The following is a 6,000-nucleotide window of genomic DNA, read 5'->3' on the forward strand; positions in this document are numbered from 1 at the left end:
ATAGAAAGCAGGAGCAGGAATAGGCCATTCGGCCCTTCGAGCCTGCTCCGCCATTCAATATGATCATGGCTGATCGTCTATCTCAATACCATATTCCTGCTCTCTCCCCATACCCCTTGATGCCTTTTGCATCTAGAAATCTATCTAGCTCCTTCTTAAATATATTCAGTGACTTGGCCTCCACAGCCTTCTGTGGTACAGAATTCCACAGGTTCACCACCCTCTGAGTGAAGAAATTTCTCTTCATCTCAGTCCTAAATGTCCTACCTCATTTCCTGACCCTGTGACCCCTCATTCTGGATCCCCCAGCCAGGGGAAACACCCTCCCTGCATCTAGTCTGTCTCGCCCTGTCAGAATTTTATATGTTTCAATGAGATCCCCTCTCATTCTTCTAAACTCGAGTGAATACAGGCCGAGTCGACCCAATCTCTCCTCATACGGCAGTCCTGCCATCCCAGGAATCAGTCTGGTGAACCTTCGCTGCACTCCCTCCATGGCAAGTATATCCTTTCTTAGGTAAGGAGACCAAAACTGCACACAATACTCCAGGTGTGGTCTCACCAAGGCCCTGTATAACTGCAGTAAGACATCCTTGTTCCTGTACTCAAATCCTCTTGCAATGAAGGCCAACATACCATTTGCCTTCCTAACTGCTTGCTGCACCTGCATGTTTGCTTTCAGTGACTGGTGTACAAGGACACCCAGGTCCCTTTGTACATCAAGTGTGTCAAGGCTCCATACCTCCTGACAGCCTAAGGTTTCAGCAAGGTGGCTAATGGAGTCAAGGACAGAGGAATACGAGTACTGGCAGGAACCAAAAAGGAAAGCTTTGACTTGGCTAACATTAAACTGGAGGAAATTTTGACTTACCCAGATGTTGATGTTGTGCAGATAGTTGAAGCAACAGTCTTTCGATTGATAAAACAGGCAGAGAAGTAAACCTGAGTGTTGTCAGCATACGTTTGGAAACTGACCCCATGCCTCAGGATTATGTTGCTAAGGGACAAAATGTAGATAGAGAAGACAAGGGGACCAAGGTTGGACCCTAGTACATCAGAAGTGACCATGTGGGCAAAGAAGTTCAGGAGAGATGACTGAAAGGAAAGACATTGGAGAAGAATGGAATAGCCAATGGTGTTGAAGGTAGTGAACAAGTTGAGGAGATGCAGAGAGAGCCAATTGCAGTCACAAAAGTTGTTTGTGACTTTGACCAGTGCAGCTCAGTGTTGTGGGTGAGGTGGACATCGGATTGGACAGTCTTGAATAAGGAGTGGTGGGAGCTAGTTATGAGACAACAATGGATTCCAGGACATAGGCAGGGGAGGATTTAGAGAGAAAATTCCAGAGCTTAGGGCCTAGCCAAGGTGAAAATCAGGCAGTAGTTATAGAGAATGGAGGTTTCTTGAGGGTGGGTGGGGTCATAACAGCAGTCTTGAAAGAGGTGGGAATGGTGCTTGAAAATAAAGACAGATGTCATCAAGAAAAGGGTGTCATCAACTTCAAGTACTCCTAGGACAGTTACCATAGAATCATAGAATCATAGAAGTTACAACATGGAAACAGGCCCTTCGGCCCAACATGTCCATGTCGCCCAGTTTATACCACTAAGCTAGTCCCAATTGCCTGCACTTGGCCCATATCCCTCTATACCCATCTTACCCATGTAACTGTCCAAATGCTTTTTAAAAGACAAAATTGTACCCGCCTCTACTACTGCCTCTGGCAGCTCGTTCCAGACACTCACCACCCTTTGAGTGAAAAAATTGCCCCTCTGGACCCTTTTGTATCTCTCCCCTCTCACCTTAAATCTATGCCCCCTCGTTATAGACTCCCCTACCTTTGGGAAAAGATTTTGACTATCGACCTTATCTATGCCCCTCATTATTTTATAGACTTCTATAAGATCACCCCTTAACCTCCTACTCTCCAGGGAAAAAAGTCCCAGTCTGTCTAACCTCTCCCTGTAAGTCAAACCATCAAGTCCCGGTAGCATCCTAGTAAATCTTTTCTGCACTCTTTCTAGTTTAATAATATCCTTTCTATAATAGGGTGACCAGAACTGAACACAGTACTCCAAGTGTGGCCTCACCAATGCCCTGTACAACTTCAACAAGACATCCCAACTCCTGCATTCAATGTTCTGACCAATGAAACCAAGCATGCCGAATGCCTTCTTCACCACCCTATCCACCTGTGACTCCACTTTCAAGGAGCTATGAATCTGTACTCCTAGATCTCTTTGTTCTATAACTCTCCCCAACGCCCTACCATTAACGGAGTAGGTCCTGGCCCGATTCGATCTACCAAAATGCATCACCTCACATTTATCTAAATTAAACTCCATCTGCCATTCATCGGCCCACTGGCCCAATTGATCAAGATCCCGTTGCAATCCCAGATAACCTTCTTCACTGTCCACAATGCCACCAATCTTGGTGTCATCTGCAAACTTACTAACCATGCCTCCTAAATTCTCATCCAAATCATTAATATAAATAACAAATAACAGCGGACCCAGCACCGATCCCTGAGGCACACCGCTAGACACAGGCATCCAGTTTGAAAAACAACCCTCTACAACCACCCTCTGTCTTCTGTCGTCAAGCCAATTTTGTATCCAATTAGCTACCTCACCTTGGATCCCATGAGATTTAACCTTATGTAACAACCTACCATGTGGTACCTTGTCAAATGCTTTGCTGAAGTCCATGTAGACCACGTCTACTGCCCAGCCCTCATCTATCTTCTTGGTTACCCCTTCAAAAAACTCAATCAAATTCGTGAGACATGATTTTCCTCTCACAAAACCATGCTGACTGTTCCTAATTAGTCCCTGCCTCATGGATTAGTTGTGGAGTAAAGCTCCCTCTACACTTCCTGGTCAACACTTCCAGGCCATGTGCAGCATAGGTTAGATGCAGAATGAAGCTCCCCTTACACTGCTCTATCCAGCAAAGGTTAGATGCAACAACAACTTGCATTTATATAGATGCAGAATGTACACAGACATAAAAACCTACCTCAAAACGGCAAATTTCAGCTCATCGGCCTGCGCTGGATTGAAGCCCAGATACGCGATAACACCTACTGCTTCTTAGCTCCAGGCACAGCCCATGAATCATTCACAGAGATTAGCAGAAGTCCTACTGGTGCTTTGTCTGTGTTTGTTGGGGGGCGAGATTTTGAGTTGTATCTTTTTGCTGCTAGTGATGGAACACTAATTCTGTTGGCTGTTGCTGATTAATGGGAAGAGACACCTACTGTAATACAGGGAACGGTAATGTGAAGAGGTGGGAGGGGAGAGAGAGAAGTTTAGTCACAATAGAGAGAAGGTGTGTCCTTAGAAAATCAGTGAGAAAGAGTTAAATTAAAATGTGCTGCACCAAGCTGGGAAATGACCAGAGGAAGAAGTGAAAGTGCAGTGTTGTTGCTACTGGAGCCGCGAGTGTTCCAACAATCTGCTGACATTACTGAAAACCACAACTGGAAAATCACCAGCACCATTACTGAAAGAACATGCAAGTGACCAGAACTGTCTGTCTCATTTAATTACATCAAAGTCTATTCAAAATACTTGCCTACGAGGCTCAGGCAGTTATTACCTCAGGAATCATTTGTGTTCTCTGTCCTTTCCATATTCGGTTTTCCATAAAATTGTATGAACTTGTCAGGAATTTGAGGCATTGAGGAGAGGAAACGTCACCAAATCGCCGACCCATTTGCCCTTGAAATGCATTTTCTGGCGCTACTGGAAGGGTGAGGGGCAGGTTTGACTCCCGACGAGGGGCAGGTTTGATTGCGGGTTTGGGGGAAGCACTCCTGCTCCTCCGGGCCCACAAGATGTGCTATAAAGGTACTTACCTGCTGATCCGGGCCTTCTTGTCTTCTAGAATCATAGAATCATAGAAAGGTTACAGCATGGAACATAAGAACATAAGAAATAGGAGCAGGAGTAGGCCAATCGGCCCCTCGAGCCTGCTCCGCCATTCAATAAGATCATGGCTGATCTGATCCTAACCTCAAATCTAAATTCATGTCCAATTTCCTGCCCGCTCCCCGTAACCCCTAATTCCCTTTACTTCTAGGAAACTGTCTATTTCTGTTTTAAATCTATTTAATGATGTAGCTTCCACAGCTTCCTGGGGCAGCAAATTCCACAGACTACCACCCTCTGAGTGAAGAAGTTTCCCTCATCTCAGTTTTGAAAGAGCAGCCCCTTATTCTAAGATTATGCCCCCTAGTTCTAGTTTCACCCATCCTTGGGAACATCCTTACTGCATCCACCCGATCAAGCCCCTTCACAATCTTATATGTTTCAATAAGATCGCCTCTCATTCTTCTGAACTCCAATGAGTAGAGTCCCAATCTACTCAACCTCTCCTCATATGTCCGCCCCCTCATCCTCGGGATTAACCGAGTGAACCTTCTTTGTACAAGAAAACATGGTTAGATGCCACTAAGTAGGTGGCAATGCCTTAACCATTTGTGTGTTGTATGGCCACAAGGGCCCCTTCCATCCTTATCAAGGGGAGTGCTAACATTCTCTCCTTTCATACAACACGAAGGAGGCCACGTCGGTTCTATGCAACAGCAATCCAGCTAGTCCCACTCCCTTGCCCTTTTCCTGTAGCCCTGCACATTTTTTCTTCTCAAATACTTATCCAGTTCCCTTTTGAAGGCCATGATTGAATCTGCCTCCACCACCCCCTCAGGCAGTGCATTCCAGATCCTAACCACTCGCTGTGTAAAAAAGTTTCTTCGCATGACACTTTTGGTCCTTTTGCCAATCACCTTAAATCTACGTCCTCTGGTCCTTGATCCTTCCACCAATGGGAACAGTTTCTCTCTATCCACTCTATCTAGACCATTCATGATTTTGAATACCTCGATCAAATCTCCTCGCAACCGTCTCTGTTCCAAGGAGAACAACCCCAGCTTCTCCAGTCTATCCACGTAACTAAAGTCTCTCATCCCTGGAGCTATTCTAGTAAATCTCTTCTGCACCCTCTCTAAAGCCTTCACATCCTTCCTACAGTGTGGTGCCCAGAACTGGACACAATACTCCAGTTGTGGCCGAACCAGAGTTTTATAAACGTTCATCATGACTTCCTTACTTTTTTACTCTCTGCCTCTTACGTAGCATGAAGGCGAAAGTCTGGGAATCCCCACCCTCAGAGGCTAAAATAAAAACGCTGTCAAGATGGAGGCCCGCAGCCTCCTTGAAAGCTTTTAGTGACCGAGCCGCCTCCTGAGAGTGGTTGGTCACCTGCCCCTCGACCCACCCTGTTAAAGCAGAAGTGGGCGAGTTGGAGGCAGATTGAGGTCGGCCTTTAGTTTTTTTACAATTTGTACCTTCCCATCCGTTTGGATTCCGCTGCCGGCCTGTGGATGTCCTGCCCGCGATGGGGGGCGGGCTCCGTTGCCACTCAGTCTGTCAGTGGAGGCCGCACTGGGAGCCCCGGGGTAAAGTGTCGGTGGAGCGGGTTATTTGCGGCCCTCCCTCTAACGCTGAGAATTTCCGAGTTTCTGTTCCGCGGGGGGCGGGGGATCGCCCCACTTTCCGGCCTCGCCGCTGACCGAAAGTCCCGGGATTCCGGCGCCTCCGCTCGGCCTCCGCATCGGAGGGAATCCCAGCAACGGGAATTTTCACAACACATCCACATCTGGCAACTCCACATCTGGGCCAGCTGTTGCACCGTCTGTTCCATGTTGTCTGTATTCTACAGGTTAATCACACAGCTGGACTTTGTCTGCACACCTGTGTAATAGAGAGACCCTGTGCTCAATATAAAGTATTTGCTGCAGGGACAGCAACTCTGGCCTCTGGGGCAGAGGGTCGTGAGTTCAAATCCCACTCCACAGACTTGAGCCTAAAATCCAGGCTGAGGGGGTGCTGCTGCCGGGTGCTGCTCTGCCGGGTGCTGCTCTGCCGGGTGCTGCTGCCCTGCCGGGGGTGCTGCCCTGCCGGGGGTGCTGCTCTGCCGGGTGCTGCTGCCCTG

General features: G+C 47.5%; 1 non-coding gene across 1 annotated transcript; it reads right to left on the bottom strand.

Moving 5' to 3' along the window:
• Positions 1-4,435: 4,435 nt before the first annotated feature.
• On the bottom strand, positions 4,436-4,562 carry LOC137304565 (U6atac minor spliceosomal RNA). Its single transcript, XR_010958592.1, has one exon. It is a non-coding gene; the product is annotated as a U6atac minor spliceosomal RNA (small nuclear RNA).
• Between the last annotated feature and the right edge of the window lie 1,438 nt (positions 4,563-6,000).

Source organism: Heptranchias perlo, chromosome 37, assembly GCF_035084215.1.
Source record: "Heptranchias perlo isolate sHepPer1 chromosome 37, sHepPer1.hap1, whole genome shotgun sequence".
Lineage (NCBI taxonomy): Eukaryota > Metazoa > Chordata > Chondrichthyes > Hexanchiformes > Hexanchidae > Heptranchias > Heptranchias perlo.